The sequence below is a fragment of the Odocoileus virginianus genome, chromosome 1 (genome assembly GCF_023699985.2).
Source record: "Odocoileus virginianus isolate 20LAN1187 ecotype Illinois chromosome 1, Ovbor_1.2, whole genome shotgun sequence".
NCBI classification, from domain to species: Eukaryota; Metazoa; Chordata; class Mammalia; order Artiodactyla; family Cervidae; genus Odocoileus; species Odocoileus virginianus.
Genome location: NC_069674.1, coordinates 23,154,723 through 23,176,762, shown reverse-complemented (window position 1 = coordinate 23,176,762; position 22,040 = coordinate 23,154,723). Strand labels below are relative to the sequence as shown.

The 22,040-nt window shown below is 44.6% G+C and overlaps 1 protein-coding gene across 2 annotated transcripts in view; it reads left to right on the top strand.

The window, feature by feature from the left end:
• The first annotated feature begins 18,342 nt into the window (after positions 1–18,342).
• MKLN1 (muskelin 1) overlaps positions 18,343–22,040 on the top strand; it is a 377,738-nt gene continuing 374,040 nt past the window's right edge. For both annotated transcript variants that reach the window (XM_070465719.1, XM_070465720.1), the window contains exon 1: positions 18,343–18,432. The gene's annotated coding sequence lies outside the window, so the exon portion shown is untranslated. The remainder of the gene's footprint in view (positions 18,433–22,040) is intronic.

Below are 22,040 nucleotides of genomic sequence, written 5' to 3'. Positions count from 1 at the left end.
TCCGTCCACCATTGTTCTTTCTTTTCTATCTATCCATCCGTCCACCTCTTTTTTACACTCTTCTATGCTTTGTCCTTATCTAGGATTGTATCTTCAAGAATATAGCATATCAGAATATAATGGGCTTCCTTTTTCTATCTTACTGGCTATATAGGACTTTTAAAATATGTTGAAACCAGTTTCTATGGTCCTGCTCTTCTTGTTCCACCAATTCATTAAACATACACTGTGCTGGACAAGTCCACCTGATTTAAAACGAATACATACACATTCCACCCCCAAATGTAAGTATCTTCTACATACTAGATCATGTTATATCAATGCAAAAATTGTTGGGTGGCATCACTGTACTGGGGTTACACAGAATAAAGTTCTCTTTAGCAGATATTTAAAGGTGAAATGTCATTGCATCTGCAACTTATATTCAAGTGGCTAAAGAAAATCATACAAATATATATACCACATTTGATTCAAAACATGTACATACACAGAGCATGATGCAAGCGTGGCAAAAATGCTAATAACCAATTTGTCTAGAAGAAGGATTAACAGGTGTTCATATTACTGTTTTCCTAAGGGTTTGACATTTTCAAAATAAAAAGATGGGGTAATAAAGGAACTTCCACAAAGGTCCCCTCATTTACTACCCTAAAACATACAACTGTCCCTTCTGGACTCCCAGGCCTATACGTCCTAACCAAACCCAATCCCACCACTTCTACTCTCCCCCAAAAGAGAATTAAAACAAATTCTTTAGCTATTCTTCTCAAATCGCTCAAATGTTGTGGCTTCCTAGGGTCTTCTCCTACAGCTCAAGTCCTTCTCCCTTCTCTCTCCTTGTCTAGTCGTTCTTTGGGGACACTCAGACATTTACTGCATCTCTTCATGGCCTAAGCACTGAGAACCCAGCAAGAGAGTAAGTACCCAGAGGAAGAAGCTCTGGATGAAGAATTCTTTTGTAATCCCTACAGCACCCAGTTCAAAAAGCGTTTATTGAAATAATAGGTTTTTTCAAACAAAGAAGGGCATGGGAACTACTGGTAAGCAATGAGAGAAAGGTCTCGAAGCTCAGTCTTTTTAGAAAATCTTCTCCAGTCTCATCTTTTTCTCCAACACGTTAAACTCATCTTTCCTAACCTTCCAGACTGCCATGACTGTCCACTCCCTGACACAATGACAGATTATCCTAGTAAGAATGGAAAAACCTGTTTCACAATCCCAAATAAAGCAACCCTAGAAGTGAGAATAGCCAATTCTCTTACATTTTATTTATATGACGTTACTCAACACAGTAATACACTGTCAACAATTTGCAGGGAAAAAAAAAAGTACCTCTCAGTCATCTGTCTATGGAATATTCCTGCATGGCACTCTTCCACCAGTTTGAAACTAAGGGAGACCAGCCTCTGAATGTGTGTCTACTTTGGTTAATCAAGAGGCAGCTATCATGTCAACTAAGACAACAAGCTGTGTCTAACAACAATACATTTTGGAAAAGTTGATTCACTAGTAAGATACAATACAAAGGATACCTACTAAAAAATTAGAACGCTTCTTGAAATAAGACTCAAGTTGAAATTTTACAAATGTAAAACAGGAAAATTCTAAATCTATTTCATTTTCTCACCTGAGTGCAAATCACAAGCCTGGAAGAGAGCCTGTAGTTCAAGCCTCCAAAAAGTGAGGTCCAGAGAGGTTAAAACCCCCGATTCAAACACCCCACCACTAGCAAATTCAAGTCAAGCCAGGTTTAGAACTCACATACTCTTTTCAGGCTTCTCTGCCCATGGTGACCTCTCAATTTCAGAAATTAACTTTCTGAAAAAAAAAAAACCGTTCTGTCTGAAAAAAGTAGCGGGGACAAAGAAGGGGAAAAACTTAACTGTAGTCAGCTAAGCCACTAACCAGGTGTGTAAAATTAAGTAAACTATCTCATCTACAGAATAAGGAGACTGAGTCCAATTAGCTCTGAAGCCCTGGAGAGTTAAGACAGAATACACTCTGATTCGAGAGAGTGGCGCAAGTAATAGCTGTGTATTTAACACAAATTTGACTCAGTCACATTTTTTATACCAAATTAGTTACAGCTTAGGCAATTTAAAAACATTTAACACTCAAACCACACCTTTTTTTTAATCAAAATTTTCATAAATACAAAGAATCTCAAAATTCATTATCTACTATTACCTACATTTTGGCAGGACGTCCTTTAGCACAAAATTTAAACTTCAATCTGAAACCTATTTGAATGCCTATTTAAATATCCCAAAGAGTTTGGAAAGTTATACATCTCACAGTTATTTTCCATTCAGCATGGCATCCGCTATAGAAACATACTCACATCTTTAGAAATAGAAATATTCAGAAATAGTCTGCACCGGCATCTTGTCAGAGGAAAGCCTGCCTTTGGCTCTGGGCTGCCATTTAGTCAGGCTAACAAGAATGCCTGTGGGAACTGTCAGTTGTTACTGGGCTACCCATACCAGGAACGGGAAAGGCGAAAGGAGAAGGAAAAAAACAGAAGAAACAGGAAACAACCCAAGAGTGGGCGGGGGAAAGGAAGGCAATCAAGAGGGTTACAGAACACAGAAAAACAGAAAGACAGGAGAATAAGCAAGAGGAATGGCCTGTCAGTACCCCAGCATCCACAAGCCTTCCGACAGGCTGCAGACACCATGAAGTGTTCCTGTTTGTTTTTCTTTTGTTCAGTTCTGGACAGAAAGTTTGTGCAGAGAGGACATGTTTACTTGTGCCTGCTCCTAGACTCCGTGTCAAGGATTAGGATTCCAACATATGAACAGTAACACAGAAGGAGCTCCGATCCAAAATACACTAGACTGTTTACCGGGAATGTCCAGGACCTGACATGCTCCTAATGACTCATCTTTCCAGAGTGTGGATCTCTTAACTCCACAAGAGCACCGTGATCCAAAAAGATGTTTTAGCAAGTACTATGTATATTTATACAAATGCAATTCAGTGGTTTCAAACAACTGGTGCTGTCCAAAGAAAACAAGGAAATACAGTCCTCTAAAGGAGGGCATTTCCAGTCAGATCCTCAGGATGCCACTGCGGTCGACCCTCAACCACATGGGCCCCTTCCTCAGCAAAGCGGCTGAAACCTCAGACACAGAAGGAGCCCGGGATCTCATGCCATCATCACGTCCCCCACACACGAGCAAATGCTCTACAGCTATTATTAGTCATGGTTTCTTCCACAGATGATCACTTTAAAAATCATTTTAAAGCCAATCTGTTGCTGGAAATATTTCTGTTTTTTAGAATTGTAAATGATCTCCTATTACTGAAAAATATGTGTCTTGAAAATATCCTGCAGCTGATATGAAATGACTAAATAGGGTACTGATACACTAAGCCTATGAAGTCCTCGTTCTAAACTGCTAGTTAGGTGTTAACAAAGACATACGTGAGGCACGGAACAAATGCCTCTGTTCAGAAAATTAATAGCAGGAGGAATCTTCATTTTGAACCCTTTAAAAGTGGGAGCAAACAAGGATTTTGATAACTTTTTCATGAAAACAGGAGAAGTCTGCAAACACAGTAACTTCATCAGTTAACTAAAAAGCATAAAACAGGTAACAGATTTCAAAGATAAAATCTAAAGAAAGGCTATGAATGGCATTTTATTTAAAAACACTTTTCACTTGTTATCAGGTACCTGGATTTTTAGGCAATGAGCACGAAGACTGAAAAGTCATCACAAATTCTATTGGGGCAGAGCCTATAAAAAAAGATATTACACAATTTTAAAAAAATAAAAAATAGAAAAAGCTGAAGGGGTATTACTGACACAAAGACAAAGCCGATGAGGTAAGTGTTGCCAGTATAACTAGCAAAGATTAATCTATGGAAACACAAAAAAGCAAAAAATGGTAATTATAGACTTTTAGAAAATGGACAATAGGTGCCATGAATGTATGCTACATCAATATAAGAACAGAAAGCACACAGTTGTCAATGACAATGAACAGATAAGAAGCCTGATGTAGCTGTGAATATTATGAAAAGATTCAGTACTAACAAAAAGTGAAAGTCGCTCAGCCATGTCTGACTCTTTGTGACTGTATAGTCCATGGGATTCTCCAGGCCAGAATACTGGAGGGGGTAGCCTTTCCCTTCTCCAGGAGATCTTCCCAACTCAGGAATCGAACCAGGGTCTCCTGCATTGCTGGGATTCTTTACCAGCTGAACCAGCAGGGAAGCCCAAGAATACTGGAGTGGGCAGCCTATCCCTTCGCCAGTGGATCTTCCGAGCCCAGGAATCGAACTGGGATCTCCTGCATTGCAGGCAGATTCTTTACCAACTTTTAATGAGTTGTACAATAGCTAATAGAAATATTAAGCAAGTTCCCTAGTAGTCCAAATATCGCCCAGTGTTTCTATCATGGAGATGAAAGCAGCAGAAGATTTCAGCTAGGGCCAAAAACTTTTCCACAGTGGAGTGTTTGGGTTCAATTAATTTTCAGGTCTTCTGACTTAGATGCTTGTATGTTCAATTAATTTTCAGGTCTTCTGACTTAGATGCTTGTATGTCTGGAAAGTATGGAAAAGCGTGCCCTTGAGACCCCTCCCTAACTCCTGAAGTAAAGAGGGCCAAACACACTGCACACAGACTAATTCAAGGAGTCCTGGACTGCCTGATGGTTGAACTCAGAAGCAACACCCTACAAGGAGGCCAGTCTTGATTAACAGGGCTTCCCTTGTGGCTCAGCTAGTAAAGAATCCGCCTACCATGCAGGAGAACTGGGTTCAATCCCTGAGTTGGGAAGATTCCCCTGGAGAAGGGAAAGGCTACCCACTCTAGTACTCTGGCCTAGAGAATTCCATGGACTGTACAGTCCATGGGGTCGCAAAGAATCAGACACAACTGAGCAACTTTCACTAAGATAAAGTACTCCTAGGAGGGTTCACAGTCCTAATACAATGTGAAAAAACTCAATCACAGCACTTTAAGGCCAGAAACACCTTACTCCACCAAGCCCTCATTTTACAGGTGAGCAGCCTGTGGCACAGACTTGGGACACTCGGAAGATTCTGTGTGAGTGGGAACTAGAAGCCAGTGGAAAGAATACAGAGCCTCAAGCACAGCATCCAAAGAGGCAGGTACCCACTGATCATTATTAGGCATTAACACTATTCCTACCTCAATACTGGAGAAGGAAATGGCAACCCACTCCAGTACTCTTGCCTAGAGAATCCCGTGGACAGAGGAGCCTGGTGGGCTGCTGTCTAAGGGTTGCACAGAGTAGGACACGACTGAAGCAACTTAGCATGCATGCACTGGAGAAGGAAATGGCAGCCCACGCCAGTATTCTTGCCTGGAGAATCCCAGGGATAGAGGAGCCTGGTGGGCTGCCGTCTACGGGGTCACACAGAGTCGGACGTAACTGAAGCGATTTAACAGTGACAGCAGCAACCTCGATACTCGTTCCACCAAACTTAAATAAGATCAGTCACAGAACAGAAAAGAGAACTAGAAGGAAAATGAAGGAAGATGTGGAGGTAGTATCATAAAGGACATCCACAGGGGGCTTTGGCTGACCAGAAGCCAGCCGCCTGGCTGTCAGAAAAACAGAATTGTCAGGAGCTGGAAGACAGGACCCTCAAGTGGTGTGGAAGGACAATGACGGATACTGCCAAGAGCTAGTGTGTGAAGTGCGTTCACTCTATAAAGCACAGGAAGCTTTTCAAAGGTACTGAGGGTGGAGCTGGGGAAGGGGGGACAAACTCTAAGAAAGATGAAGGGTGGGATGACACAGCAGCACCTTCCTCTCCTCTGGTTGCTCAATGAAAACTGGCCCATGGGCACTCTTGTCAGGAAGATTGCCAAGCCCAGCCTCAAACTGTCCAGTCTAAAGAATCCAAAACTATCTCACAGATTTTGTTACAAAGATTCTATCAGATATTTCAGTCTAGAAATGTCTGCAGATCTGAGTAGCAAATCACATGGAGTTCTTTTCAAAGTTAAGGTAGTATCCATGAAATACAGTCTGAAACCAATTATATGGATGCTAAATCAACTCTTTAAGATTTAATGTTCAACCGCTGTATAAAGGAAATTAGAACACAGAAGAATTTCGAGATAAAATTTAAAACTGGTAGATGTGAAAAGCAACGGAGACTTCGTGGCCTCAGCCCAGCTCTGCGGACTCTGCTACGCAAACGATTTGTTTCCTAATCCATAAAACACACCCGTAATAAGCACTGCATGTGCCTTCCAGGAATTTGATTTAAACTAGTTAACGATCATAAAGCAATCTAAAAGTGTAAGCACTGCATGAATTCTCGGCATAACTTTGGAAAGGCATTTGATGTACGTTAAGTAATAGCATCTGGTGATTAATTTGAAGGATTCACCGGAAATGAAAACTCATTAATTAATTTTTCTAACAAAAGAAGCCTGTGCTATTAACTAGTCTTGACATACCTACAAACAGGTTTAGAACATTTAAAATGTTTAGAAACCTTTCATTTTTATCCTCCCATTCCTTACCCTTCACCTGTTTCTTTTCTATTTCCTTGCTTTCAGATAAGACTGTGTGTGCGCAAAGTCGCTTCAGTTGTATGGAATGTAGCCTGCCAGGCTACTTTGTCCATGGGGATTCTCCAGGTAAGAATACTGGAGTGAGTTGCCATTCCCTCCTCCAAATCTTCTCAACCCAGGGATCGAACCCAGGTCTCCTACATTACAGGGAGAGTCCTCTGTCCAGGAGCCTGGGATTTCCCAGCAAGAATACTGAAGTAGGTTGCCATTTCCTCCTCCAGGGGATCTTCCTGATCCAGGGAGCCAATCCTAGGTCTCTTAGGTCTCCTGCATTGGCAGGCAAGTTCTTTACCACTAGCGCCACCTGGGAATTCCCCCCAAATCTTATATGCTTTCTTTTCCAATAAATTCATTCATATTAAAATGCATTGTCTCCATTTCTAAAATACATCTACAATTATCTGCATTTTCCTCTTCTCACAATGATCATTGTTACCTCACCTAAACTACTAAAACAGCCTCCGAGCTGGTCTCCCTGCCCACTGTCAATCCATTTCTCAGGGACAGCAGCTTGAATGATCTTTTTCAAATAAATCATGTCATATCTCTGAAAATAAAAATAAATAAAATAAAATGCATTGTCAAATCTTACTTCTGGTCACTTCAACCTTGAGTCCATCTGACTCTTGGCACTCAGGAGTCTAATCTGGAATGCTTCCACAGCACCACCTGTTAGACTGCCCTGGCATCTCCATGAACCAACCCCTCCTCCTAAGTCCACCCCCCCTCTTTCACCTCCTCCCCCTCACCCCAGCCTGGCAAAATAAACATATACTCTGGGTAAGAACAGTGTGGTTGCTCTGCAAGAACTGCTTAAGAAGTCTCCTGGTATCTCCAGTGCGCTCCTAGAGATTCCCGCCTCAAAGCCCCTTCACTGGGAAACTACAGAGCCTCCACTGTTCCCCAAAGTCCATAAAATAAGAAATGGCCATGCCCTGGCTTCTTTATCTCCCAATGGGTACCTCATTCCTATAACCAGGAGTCTCCCACAGGCAGCTACCTTCAGAGGACGATCCCCATTTAACATTATCAGAACCCATTATGGACCCATAGACTGGTTTTAATTAAGAAAAGGCCTACACCTCAAAAAAATAAAACAAAACACACTTATTTAATGAGTTCTGACAATTACCTAATGTGCTACATCTTGCCCTATAGATGTGTATTAAGAGGCACTTGGTTAGACTTGATACCCAAACATTCAGGTTAAGGGAGCAGCAAGCAGTTTTGTCATTTAATAGCATCAGTAACATTTCAATATATTTTACCTAGAGACTTCTACGATTGGGTAAGAACTCCAATCAGAGTTTTAACAGACTGAATTTTTGCAAACTATATGGGATTCTGAAGTAACTCTCATTAAAAATTAATTTAATGCATTTAAAATGTTGAAACCTCAGTTTTCCATATAGCAATCTTTAAATAAAATAATGCTGCAGAAATCAAAGGGTAGGTGCTACAACTTGAAGAGGGGAACAGGCGTAGAATCATGGAACTTTAGAAGAGATGACCAAATCCAGTGGTTCTCAAAACGTAATCCTTCGACCAGCAACATCAACATCACCTGGGAACTTGTAAGAAATGCAGACTATTAGGCCTACCCTGGACCTAATGAGTCAGAGACTCTGAAGTAGGGTCCCTCAATCTGAGTTTTAACAATCCCTCAATGACATCTACATACACTAAAGTTCGAGAACCACTGACACAATCCCACCACTCCACTGAAGAGAAAAGAAATGAGGCTAGCAACTTCCTTCAATTCTTATACCAAGTGAGTGACCAAGGTCACTGAAGAAAATTCTCAATAAATCTTCAAAACGATTCTTAAGCTATGACATCTACATCCAAGTAGTCACATAAGATCTTCTAAGCTGACCAGGTCTTGATCTACGGCAAGTGTAATTCTTGTATAATTGCTATAAAACCTGTGGTGGTGGTGGTTTAGTTGCGAAGTTGTGTCAGAATCTCTGCGACCCCATGGACTGTAGCCCGCCAGGCTCCTCTGTCTATGGAGTTCTTCTCCAGGCAAGAACACTGGAGTAGGTTGCCATTTCCTTCTCCAGGGGAGCTTTCCCAACCAGGGATTGAACCTGGGTCTCCTGCATTGCAGGCAGATTCTTTACTAACTGAGCCAATACTTAGGCAGACATGAATTTTTTTTGTCATGAACAATTCACATTTAATACCTAAAAAAAAAAAAAAAAAGATTTCACATTATTGACCTGTCCATAAAAGCAACAACTCAAATCTCATAGGCTTTCTTGTTTATTTGGTCGGGTGGGTTAACTTTTATTACTGACAGCAGCAGCGGCGGGTTTTGTCTTGCAGTCATTGTGTTTTGGTTCAGGTTTGAGAGGAACAGCAGGAATTTATGGGGACTCATGGCTGATGGTTTGTTTTTGATTTGGGGGCTCCCCACCATTACCACCAAAGATGTTCACACACCACCAAAGGCATTTGAAAAACAGTCATAAACAACTAAGAGACCAGAAACTGCTAAAAGATCCTCCTCAAAAAACTTCATATTTTATCTTGGAATGTAGCATATGATTTTCCTTAGACAACAGATTTCTGTTTTCAATTATATTTTACTTACCCTGGTTTAAAATTAGTTTTCAGGCTTTCCTGGTGGCTCAGTGGTAAAGAATCCGCCTGCCAATGTGGGAGACCTGGGTTTGATCCCTGCTCTGGGAAGATCCCACATGCCAAGGAGTAACTCAGTCCACTCCCCAGCCCCCCACACCACAACTGCTGAGCCTGTGCTCTAGAGCCCACGAGCCACAATTACAGAGGCCCTGAGCCCGAGAGCCCTGAGCCAGAGACGCCACAGGGATGAGAAGCTACAGCGATGAGAAGCCCGTGCACCGCACTAGAGACTAGCCCCCACTTGCTGCAACCAGAGAAAAGCCTGCGCAGCAACAAAGACCGAGCACACCCCAAAATAAATAAATACATTTTTAAAAAAAGTTTTCATGTGTGCAACACATAGCAGCAGAATGACAGGAGGCTAGTCTGTGTCTCCTAGGAACGAGGACAAGGCTATAATCCAGCCACACGGAAGACCACGAGCTAGGTAAGTCTGACGCACAGCACCAAGAGCAGACTGCATCGTCTTCTGCAAGTACCAGACCACATGTGGGGCTGCATCACCAACCCACCAACACAGCATCAACCATGTGAAAGGAGCGCAATGATTTCAGCCTTCGGGCTCTCGCTCTAAACAGATGTTTGATGTATCTCATACCTTTTTATATAAATATTTTAAAATCTGGTAGTGGTTATCTGCACAACTAAACATCTGTTTCTATTTACATTTTAAAATATTTTCTTTTGAGAAGTTTATAACTTGGGTGTTAGGATTATCACAGACTGAGATTTAGAGGTTTAAGAGAGAAACATTTCCATTCCTGTTTCTCACATAGAGGCTGTTTTCTCAATGTCATGCCATACGAGAGATATTTTCAGTCCTCTTTTCAGACTCTATTAACATCTATAATTACCTTCGATTTCACAAACCATATTTCCTAACTAACATGGCTCAGTGCATGACTAATTCTTTGAGGAAGAATCACAGAACAAGTGTGCACAGCAATAGAAACAACTACCTCAATTTGACTTACACCTCCAACCCTCTCCCTGTGACCTGAGCTCCAAAGCTTTTTGTGACTTTATTTTTCAATCTGTCCTCAAATAGGGGTAACAATTCTTGCTATGTATCCTGCTACAGGAAAAGGTATCAAAGTCACTAGACTAAGGGTAATGTCCCTGGAGAGACCACATTCACTCCTTGGAAGAACTGTAAATTACAGTGCAGTCACTGAGTCTCGGCCTCCTCTTTAGCTCCACAACATACCCTCTGAGGCTAAATTCAGGGTGTTAAACTATTTGAACGTTCTTCTATTCACCAAATGTTTCTGAGCACTTGCCCTGTGTCAGGTACCATACAAGGACACTGGGGATATAATGGCCAGCAAGACAAACATAGCTCCTGCTCTTCACAATACATCTAAGGAAAGCTCATGGGACTTCCAATCAGTTTATACACCAAGGATTCAAATCTATTTGATGTTATAAATAATTACTCGAAACCATAATGACCCATAATCACTCCACTCTGCTCCTGAAAATAGACCACATGAACTCCATGAAAAGTCCACAGAACACAGACAGATGCTCGACAACATGAAGGCCTCACATACGTTAAAAATATCCTGGAAACACCTTATGATCTATGAATGGGAAGCACAGTGTTATGCACTATAAAATGAATCAAGATTTTTCTTTTAAAGACAGAATACTGTAAGTTAATGTTTACCTATCAAACACTAGACTCAAACGTAAGCAAATCCTCTGTAACTGTCCAATGCAGCAGCCACCATCCACTTGTGGCTATTTTTAAATCAATGAGAACTTTAGTTCTGTGTCACACTAGCCACACTGAAAGTGGCTCACTAGCCTCAAGTGCTTAGTGGCTATCACTTCTAAGTCATTATAAACATATCATTATAAATCATTCCTATCATTCTGGAAAGCTCTATGGGACAGTGCTACTCTACAAACTCTGTAATACTAAATCTGAAAGTTACAGTGTAATGAAATGTGATGATGCATCTGTACTCTGCCACGATACATAGAAGTCTGTTCATCAATAATATAGTGCCATTTCTTCCTTTCTAAGGAAGTTAAAAAATGGTAATATTGAACATCTCTCCCAGAGCTCACAAGTAACCACCTGGCAAATTGAGAATGAAATTGGGAAACAAGTGAAAAGCTGATTACATTTAGTCCTGTCCTTACTACTCCTTTTACTGGAATATGTTGGTGGTACCCTGTATTCTATGTTCAAAGATGCATGGTTTCAGCCTAGCATCCTCAGAAGTGAGGATGGTAAAGAATGAAGATGAGTGATCAACCCAAATAATGCAACTCAAATTCAATTTAGACTGACGTAATAAACTTGGGTGCCTGCAGTGTGCCAGTGGTACACAAATAAACAGCATTTCAACCTTTTATAAGGTCAATTCAGTACAGGTGTCCAACGTATAAACAAAAACAATATATGTTGTGGAAAACTGCACTGAGACACATCTGTGCAAGGAATGGAGGTGACACGGCAGGATGTTTCCAAATACCTTTCAGGAAGAAACTGGGGCTTCCCTGGTGCCTCAGACAATCATCTGTCTGCAATGTGGGAGACCTGCGTTCAACCCCTGGGTCAGAAAAGTCCCCTGGAGAAGGGAATGGCTACCCACTCCCCTATTCTTGCCTGGAAAATTCCATGAACAGAAGAGCCTGGCAGGCCCCAGTTCAGAGGGTCGCAAAGAGTCAGAGATGACTGAGTGACTAATATTTTCACTTTCATGAGAAATTAAGAGTAAAGTCCTAAAGGAGGTACCCTAGAAGCAGAAGACAGAGCTGTCCACAGGAACCACAAGTGGTTTGACAACTCTGGATTAAAGTATCTTTGGTGGTCAACAGGGATGAGGATGACAAGGGAGGGAGCGAGATGGGGTTAGAGAGCTATTTTCATGCCAAAAATAGCTTACACTCAGTTATATCAGGCTTGCCCTAGTGGTATGTCTGTCTATAAGCTTCCCTAACCAAAACTGCAAGCCACATGAAAACCAGTCTCCGAAACTCGCTAAGTAATTTGCCTACATCTGCCATACAGCTAAGTGTTAGTAAGCAATCATTAGTAGGAATATGAAGACATTTCTTTGTGACGCAGTACCACTTAATGATGTATACTGGTCACAAAAACATTGTAATTAGAACCCTCTGTTTTTAAGGATAAAATCTCTATTGTCTGTGAGTTTTACTTCTAATATCCTTAGAGAATATATCAAGGAACACATTTTCAAAACAAATAGATTACTCCCACATCTAAATATTCCCACCAAGAGTTTATCTGACAGAGGAAAATGAAATAAATAAGAGAGAGAAGGGGATGCAGAAACAACACTTCTGTACTCCAGACCAGAGTGTTTTTTTTTTCCTCCTAAATTTTCAAGGCAAAGCTTCTGCTCCTCCGTATACTACCTTGCTCGTTCTGCTACAACCAGCCAAGGACCAACAAAATTATATCGTGTCCAACAACCTAAAGGACTTCTGTGAATGCTTGTGTAAATCCTGGGAAATTATCTGCATCTTCTAGACTCTTCACTTCACTTTACACGTATGTTCAAGTCTCAAAACAACTTCCACAGAATCAGTTCTCTCCAAATTACTGGGATCCCCTCTTCAAAGAAACTTGGGGAAAATGTTAGCCTATATAGGTCTCAACAAATTCACCAGGTGATTCTTCTCCCTTTCATACAAACAAAAATTTGCAAATAAAAATACATATATATTTCGATAAATTGGCTGGTCTTTAGGCAAAAACAAAACTATTTCTATTTGCACAAACACATGCCATTTAGGTAAAGGTAGATTTCCAAAGTAACATTACGTAATGACTGAAAGACTGGGTTTTGGAATCAGCTTGCCTGGGTTCTAGTTATGGATCGTCACTGACCAACTCTTACTTAACCTCCTGAGCTTTCACTCCGTCACCTGCAAAATGGGGGTAACAACGTTTCATCAAGAACGTCAGGGAATGTCAGCACATAGCTACTCGCCTCTACTGACATATCAACACCTGTTGGCTATTTCAGCTATTTCGTCTCTAAAGATGGATGGTTTCACAGCTATCTATTCCAGCCAGCTAGAGTTCTGTAACCTCTCAACCTTTCTCGTTCATCAAAAACACTTACGGAGGTTTAAACACATACGTACACACACACACACACACACACACACACACACACAGACACACACACACACAAACACACACACACAGACAGACAGACACACACACACACGTTCAGCCCTATTCTGTAACCTCTCAACCTTTCTCGTTCATCAAAAACTTATGGAGGTTTAAACACACACACACACACACACACACACACACACACGTTCAACCCTATTCTGTAACCTCTCAACCTTTCTCGCTCATCAAAAACACTTACGGAGGTTTAAACACACACACACACACACACACACACACACACACACACGTTCAGCCCTATTTGGGTTTGGGTTTACTGGTCTAGGATTGGGCCGGGCATCAGAATTCTTTCTAAATCGCTCCAGTTACTTACAACGTGCAGTCTGGATTAAGAGCCGCAGATAGGTCTCTATATGCCCACTCACGCCTGTAGTCGGTTGATTCCCAACTGAAACAGCGCACGCGGGCCCCCAGCCCGGATGGAGCAGGCTTGCCTGGATGCTGCGACGACGAATTCCAAAGTGCGGTGGGATTTACACCCACGCCCGCACACCGCTCACGAGGACCAACTCCCACAAACTCCACCAGGTGGGGCCTGGACACCCGGCGCGGTCGGGATGTGTCCGGGGCACACGCCCCCTCGCCCCTTAGGCGACAGCACCCCGCGGGCGCCCGGCCCTCCGGACGCGTGCGTCACCGCGCCCCAGCCCCCTCCCGCCCCCGGCACGTGACTCGACACGCGCCAGCTGCACGCGGGCTCCATCAAAACAAAAACAGAGAGGGCCGGCCGGCCGGCCGGGCGGCGGGGAGCGCGCGGGGGCGGCGGGCGCGCCCCCGCTGCCGCTGCCCGGCGCCGCGGCCGCGCCTCCGCTACCCTGAGCGCCGCCAAGGCCGCGCGCCCCGACCGGCCGGGGGCGGGAGGGCAGAGGGCACCACCCTGTTTACAGCCCTCGCTCCGGGCCGGGGACCCCGCCCGGAAACGGTCTCCGGGGAAAGGGCCCTGGAGTGCGCACCCACCCGCGGCCCGGACGTCGGCGCTGGCGTGGGAGGCTCGGGCCGCCGCTCGGAATAAAGCCGCGTCGCCACGGAGCTGGGGCCCCTGGCCCGCGCGAGTCTCCGCTCCTCCTCGGCGCGCCGCCCACGGCTGCTTCGTGTCAGCCCCCGTCACGACTCTGCTACGCACTTCACCCCACAGCTCTCGGCTCCGGCGCTTCCGCAGACCCTCCTCACGTGGCCGCCTCCTCCCGGCCCCTTACACTCCCCGGCGACCGGGCTGCAGACCCTCCTGCACTTCGGGACCCCGCGCTGTTCCTACCCCGGGGAGGGGGTACATCGCCCGTCTCGGACCCCCCCTCCCCCCATCTTCCGCCGCGGGAGGGAGGGTAGGGTGGTCATGAGCTGTCAGAAACCCAGTTTTCCACATGACGAACCTCATCTTCACCCTTACACATCCCTACTCCCCCTTCAGCCTAGCTTCGAGATGAATCAGATATTTAAAGCGGGGTGGGGAGGGGTTGTCTTCATTTTTCTCCCTAGTCGGGGGAAAAAGAAAAAAGACGCAGCTCTCCGATCCGCTCGCTTTTTAAGACTCCCCACGTCGTCCCATCAAATGCAACTTAGAAAATAGAAATGCCCACCACACACCTGCTACGCCACCCACCGTATCGGAACCTGGAGACCCACCCAGCCCGCCTTCTGGAACCTGCGCCTGGGGTGGGGTGGGGTGGGAGCGGTGCCGTCCGGTTCCCTAAAGTAAGAGGGAGTGAGAGGGGGATCAGGCACCCCCCCCCAGCCCCGCCCAAGAGCGCGATCCTCCGGTCCCCCAACTCGAGAGCTCAGCAGGGCATCCTCCGTCCCTCCCAGTGGAACGAGGAAGGTAGCCAACGGCCTGGGTGCCCGGGGGTGCTGTTTTTCCCCGTTAGAACGCAGACGCCGCGTCCTCTGTGAGCACCCCCACCCCCGTCGCCAGATTTCTGGTGGTCAGCAAAGGTGGGGTAGGGGGGAAGACGGGACCAAGTACTCTGGCGGTTCCGGGATGTGAGTCTCCGCGGAGTGAAGAGGTGGAATCTCGAAATGGAAACAGTCTTCCCCCCCTCCCTCCCCTCCTCCTCCTCCTCCTCTGTTTACCTCAAGTTTGAATTTTATCTGCGCAACATTAGCTGGAATGCGGACATTGAAAAAAAAAAAAAAACCACACACACACACACACTCTCAACCCGGCAGCAGCTCCGGAGGAGCCATGTGGCATCAAGCCACCTCAAAGGGGAAAAAAGTGCTCTTAGCAACACAAACATGGCGAAATCGCCTCGGCATTCCCGGCTAACGCCACCACCCCTACCTTTCCTCGCCCGGCTCGCCAACATCCTGGCCGGGACCTGCGGGCCCTTCCGGGGGGAGGCGAGGGGCCCCCGGGGAGTCCCAGGGTGGGACCGCGGGGCGTGCGAAAGAGGAAATAACCAGAGTCCACAGTGCAAATGTTTCTGCTGGACCATCAAGCCCGCCGCCTCGCAGCAGTGAGGGGATGCCTCTTTTCATCTCGAGAGGTCCAAACGGAGAACAAAATTCCCATCCCGAAGTCCTGCTGGGCCGGCTTTCCCCACCCTCAAGAACTTACCTTGGGGCTGAACACACGCTGCTGCTTTAATCCCTTTCTCTTTCCTTCCTCCGGACGAGACGCAAGGGGGAAAATGATGCGCATGTATATTTGTAGAGCACAGTCTTCTAGAATTGCTCTTTGATCATCAGGAGGAGCGATGGAGGCTCCGGAGACAGGTGCAGTGCTGGCCGAGGCTGCCGGCTAAAAGTTGTTCTCTTGGTTGTGGGCGGCGGGGGTCCCCTCGGCCGGGGCTGGGGACCAGGTCTCCCTTCCCCCCCCGCCGGCGTCGCCCACTTCCCGCGGGGAGCTGCTGCGTGCGGCTCGGCTGCAGGGGAGGTGGCGTAGTTTCTCTTCCTCCCACCTCTTCTCACTCACTTGTTTTTGTAGCCGTGGGCTCCCCTAATGCTTTCCTCTCCACAATGTTGTTTCATTATATCATGTCCATCATGTGACACCGGAGAGGCCTCTCTATGGAAACTTAAAGGGCCTCCCACGTGACTGCAGCAGCAACAACAGCAGCGGTAGAACTGGCGGCGGCGGCCGCAGCCTTTCGTACCACCACCACCACCCACCGAGAGCCCCTCACAGCATCCCGGAGGGGCTCCTGGCGCTGCAGAAGCCCAGATGAGCGCGCCACAGCATCCGGGAGCTGTGGCGTCTGTGCGTGCGTGTAGCCTTTGCTCATTACATAGGAAACAGAACAGAAGGAGCGTCCTTAAATCCTTTCCTACAGTCACAAAACCCACGCTCTGTTAAGATGACATTTCGTGGCTCCTACTTTATTTTCCCCTAGAGCAATGAGTTTTCTATCAGGTCTGATTAAATTTTACCGAGGCAAAAAGAAGAACCAGACTTGTCCCTCCGCGAGTTCAGCCAGTTCTTGGGTGGCTCAGAAATGACAAAACAATAATAACAGAAATAGAATCAGGCATTTGATACATAATTACCATCGTACCAGCTTTAAAGCTTTTCTGGAATCAACATTCCTCCGGTAACTGTGTTGATGATGCTTGCAGGAGGCAATGCAATGCAGTTTTTCTCTTCCGCAGCTATATTAGGACTTTGTTGCTGACAACAGTAAAAACTTGTTTGTGTCAGGAAGTGAGGTACGACGATATGACCTGGAAGGTACAGACAAAACCAAAGTGGCAGCTTTTGCATTACTTTTCTGACCACATTCTCTCAAATAGAAGCAGCTGATCTGCTGTAAAATGCGTAGTGTGTTTGGTGGGAAATCAAATAATCAGAAAAACACATTTTCCCCTTAATCATAGTGGATGTGCTAGACGCTAGGAATTACCTATATATAGTTTGTATACAGAGAAAAAGTCTGTGCCTTTATATGATATTTTGAACCAATAACTTTGTCATCATTTCTAGCATTTAACTGAAGCATTTAACAGACACTTTGAAAGACTTAAGTCCAGTTATGTGTGAATCCATAACATCAGTTTTTAGAGCCTTCCGTGTTATTGAATCACAACCCGCAATCCTAAATCTCTGCCTTAAAGATTGTGTGGATCATAGGATTTTATCCTGTAAATCCAAGCTAAACGGCTCTTGTGATGTTTTAGTTCATGCTTTTCAATTTATAAGGAAAACTCCCTGTTGGATTGGCAGCATTATGAAAAACTTTATAGGAAACTGAAGAGTGGGGCGGAAGATCATGTTTTCTTTGCCTTGACTGTATCTCTTTCCATCTCATCAGTTTCCCTCTGATTATCAGCCATGATGCATGATCTCCACTACATCCCTTCTGATTCCTTAATACGTCCCTCAATATTTACCTTACTATCTAACGCCTAATTCTTCCATCCCTTTCCCCTTTCCTGCTTTTGCCTCCCAATTCACCCTGTGCCGCCTAGATATTTAGCTCAGGCCCCCCCAAAGTCTCCCTCCCAGTCCTCCTTCCAAAGCAGGTCCCCTCCCCTTCCCAGCTCGGTCTCCCTTCTCTGCAACTCTACCTCCTTACCTTTCTTTGACCTCCTTTATTCTCCTTCACAGTCTGGCCCTCGACTTCTCGGCCTCTTCTTCCCCTTCTTCCCCTGCAATGACCTGCCTCAATTGGGGTCTCCTTCACACCCTTCTCTTTGGTCCCATCCCTTCTGACGCCGAACCCCCAGCTTTCCTCATGGGCTTGGCCTGGTCGGCTTGAGCCTGATTTTGTTCCCATGCCCCTGGGCTGGGAAAAGAGTGTGTGGTGCAAAGCCGGGGCAAGCATCCCCCTCGGCGGTGGCCCCTGCCTGGTTCCCCCTCCGCCCCTCCCGAGTCCCGGTTGCGGCGCTTCCTGGGCGGATGGTTGGGACTTGCTGCGGCAGCTGCGGTTCTGCTGTGTCATGCAAGAAGGAGGCGGCGGCGGCGGCCGGAGCTGGAGGGGGAGGAGGGGAGGAACCTGATCTCTCCGGTAGCGAAGGGCTGGAGGCAAACACCGAGTTCCCCCAGAGCCGCCCGGGAGCAGGGAGGGCTCCGCCACCCCGGGGGGCCCTCCCCGCGGGGCAGATGGTAAGTGGGGCGGCGCAGGTGGTCGCCTTGGGAAGGGAGCGCGCAGGGGGTTAGGTGGGGAGGCGGGGAGAACTAGGAATCACCCTGGCCAAACTGAAGGAGCCCAGTGTCCAGCTGAAAGGGACCCAGGCCACAATAAGGATGACCAGTGGCAAGAGGTACCGTTCGAATAACGCCCCGCAGGTGACCCAGGCTACACGGAGGAGTAGTGCATCCTGAACCAAGGACCGAGCTAGAGGCAATGATTCAGAGTCAGAAAACCGTCATCCCATCAGCCCTGGCGCTTTAGGGTACAGCTGAGTAGCAGAAGTCGACATACACTCTATTCCTATAGCCTGGCTGAGCTTTATGGGTTGTCTTGTTTAAAACTAGGAAAGGGTATGGAAACCTGCCCAACCTCACTTTAGCCACAGACATAATGCTCTTGGCCAGTGGCCTTGGACAAACAGCCTCTGGTGCAATTAAACAATCAATAGGAAAAATAGCTTCTTTCCCTTCACCACCCTCCTTTCCCAAGCAGCTTCAACCAGAGTAATTTATTCTGTTTAAAGGAGAAAGAAAACTATGCCTTTCGGTTTCCCTCCCACCTTACCCTCTGTCAGCCTCAGTCCTACTACACAGACTGCCCACCCCAGTTTCAGACTATGATTTATATTCGATGAGGGGACTGTCTTAAAGTCTGAAGAATTTTCACCTCTGCTGCCCTTTACTGGGAGGGGATTCAGAAACATAGAACTAAAAGCAGTGAACATGGGGACATGGGGACAGGCTGGGCATGTAGGAAAATTGCTTCTTTTACCTGAGTGCAGTTCTCAGGACAACTTAACATAAACACACACATATATATTATATATATGTATATATATTATTCCTGTGCATTTTGCTCCTGGAAATCAAAGCACTTTCTGCAACATCATTTTTTTTTTAAATGTCAGTCATACATTAGCAGTAAGGGGTTGGCAGGATTAACTGAAAGGCTAATGACTGTCTCAGAAGTACATGCTGTTGCTAGGGAACTCAAGCTCGTCCTGCTTTCTGATCACTCGTATGTTACGTGGAAATCAAACTTCTCAGGGTGGTATTAAAATGAATGGCATTTGGTTAAAGGAGTTCTCGCTTGTGTTGTAGCATCCTGAATTATTATCAACTCCCTCACACCCACATATCTTGTTTTCCTAATTTGATTTCTGTATGTGCGTCACTACCAGGGACATGCAGACTAGACCAGTCAGGTTCACTTCCTGTTTCTCAGAACTGGTTTATATTTGGTCTCGTAGCTTTAGCTGGTAAAATATTATCAAACTGATACTCTTGGAAAGAAATCTGTGCTTGCCGTGAAAACCAATTATCCCAATTAAATTCTAATTCCCAGAGAAAATGTCATAATTTGAGGAATAAGGTATACTGCCAGTTGCCATTTGAGAAAACCATTCTTGAAATGTAAAGCCTAGAAAAACCCATCATCTTTATTTCTTTTGCCCAGAATCTTCATTCCTCAGCATTAGAACTAAAACAAACTCAATTTGAGGGGAGGTTTAAGTATGATATTTCTAAAATAAAGCTCAAAAAATACACACTGGAGCTGGGGAAATCATTTAGACTAAATAAGGCATAGAACTGAATAGAATCCAGGCCCCAGAAGTACAAATAAGCTTGGGTTAGCGTTGGGGCACTCAGAGAACAGAGTGTGATTACAAGGCTACAGTACAAATAGAAGCCCATCTCTTTGTACTAATTGTCTCTTTTACTAATTCTCCTATGTCCCTGGATAAGACAGCCTTGCTTAGTTTTCAGTTCCTTCCTCTTTATAACAAGGATATCAAAAAAGGCAATATCATAAAGATAAGCACTATGTAAATAGTTAGATAGGTTCTGATGTAGATAATTTGTTTGGATGGAAGATAATAGGGTATCTATGTCATTGAGGAGAGACCAGCCAACTGAAAGGTAGGAAATTTTAATAGGCTGGATGACTTTGGGTAAGCTCTACAAGTCTTCTCCTGTCCATTTCCTCATGAAAGCTAAACAGAAGTGCTGGGCTACAGAATCTTTAAGATTCTTTCTATTTACAGAACTCTGTGTTGTACTGAACTCACTACATAAAAATTTCAATTTTAGCTGAATTTTGCAATGTTAAATTTTGGCACTGAAATTTTAATACCTATCCATAGAAACCTTGGAAGAAATTATAATGGGAAAGAGTATGCTATTGACACATCACTTTATAGTGTCAGTTGCCAGACAAATAAAATTTACCTGACTCCCAATGTACTTAACTCTGCTTACTTTCAGGTGTTGTAGAAGGAACAGGGTGAAAGGTAGAAAGGATGTAAAAGTGTATCAAAAGATCATTCAATTTAGATTTATTTAACCCAAAGTACTTTGATGAGCAGAATGGTGGAATGATGAATAAAGGCTATTAAAGAAATACATGATTAACTGAACTCTCATGGAGTTAGTTATCTATTTGCCTGTATTTTAATTAGTTACAGGCAAAAATATACCTAGATTTTTTTAAATTTTCAGGCTCAAGATGTTAAGAAGTAGCATGAAGAAATGTGAGATTTGTGCCAGACAGAGATCTGACTTTGAAACCCAACTCTTCCACTTTCTTTATTCATTATTGAGTGCCTGCTATGTGTCAGGTACCGTGCTAGGCACTGGGAATACAAAGATGAATAACATAGTCTCCTCTGAAGGATCTTGTAGTTTAATGAGGAGACAGATAAGTACAAAATTGATCACACAATACTAGGATGTTCACAACACGGGAGCTCATTGGAAAGGTACATACTTAACCTTCACTGGGCATAGTCACAGTCCCTAACCATAGAGAATGAATTTAGAGAGTAGATCTGAAGCATAAGTAGAATAATCCAGACAAGTGGGCAACTCAAAGAGAAATGTAGACCAGGCAAAGAAAGTATTATGTGTAAAGTCCTGAGGGTAAGAAGGTGTGCCCATAGAGTTGAAGGTGAAGGACAGAGCCCAGCAAGTAATAGATTCTGTCTTGTATGAATGCATAGCAGAACCCAGAAAGATCAGCAAGGTCTTGTATTATGAAAAGTCTTATATATCCTCCTAATAAGTTTCAACTTACCCTAAAGCCAGTGGAGAACTACTGATGAGTTTTAAGGAGCATAGTGAGGTGATCAAATGTCCATTTTATAAAGTTCACTCCAGTTTGGAGAATTTATTAGTGTGAGCAACACAATAAGCAGGGAGACTGTCTCGGAGGCTGTTTCAGCATTATGGGGATAGACGTGATGGACATCTAAACTAAGGAACAAGAATAGAAATGGAGAGAGGAGAAGGATTCAAGAGAACTTGAGAGTATAGAACAAATTGAATTTTATTATTGATTATGTCTGCAGGATTAAGGAACAGGAGAAGATGTACAGCTCAGATAAATGGAAAGATGGTGGTACCATTCACCAAGATGTAGAGATATAGGTTGAGGAGGGAATTTAGTTTAATTTGAAAGATGGTGTTTGAAGTATCCATAGGATATAAAAATGAAGCTTTCTACTACATAAATACACAGGGAAGTCGAGAGGTCAGGAGAAAGATGTGCTGGAATCGTCAGAATGAGTGACAGTCCATGGAAG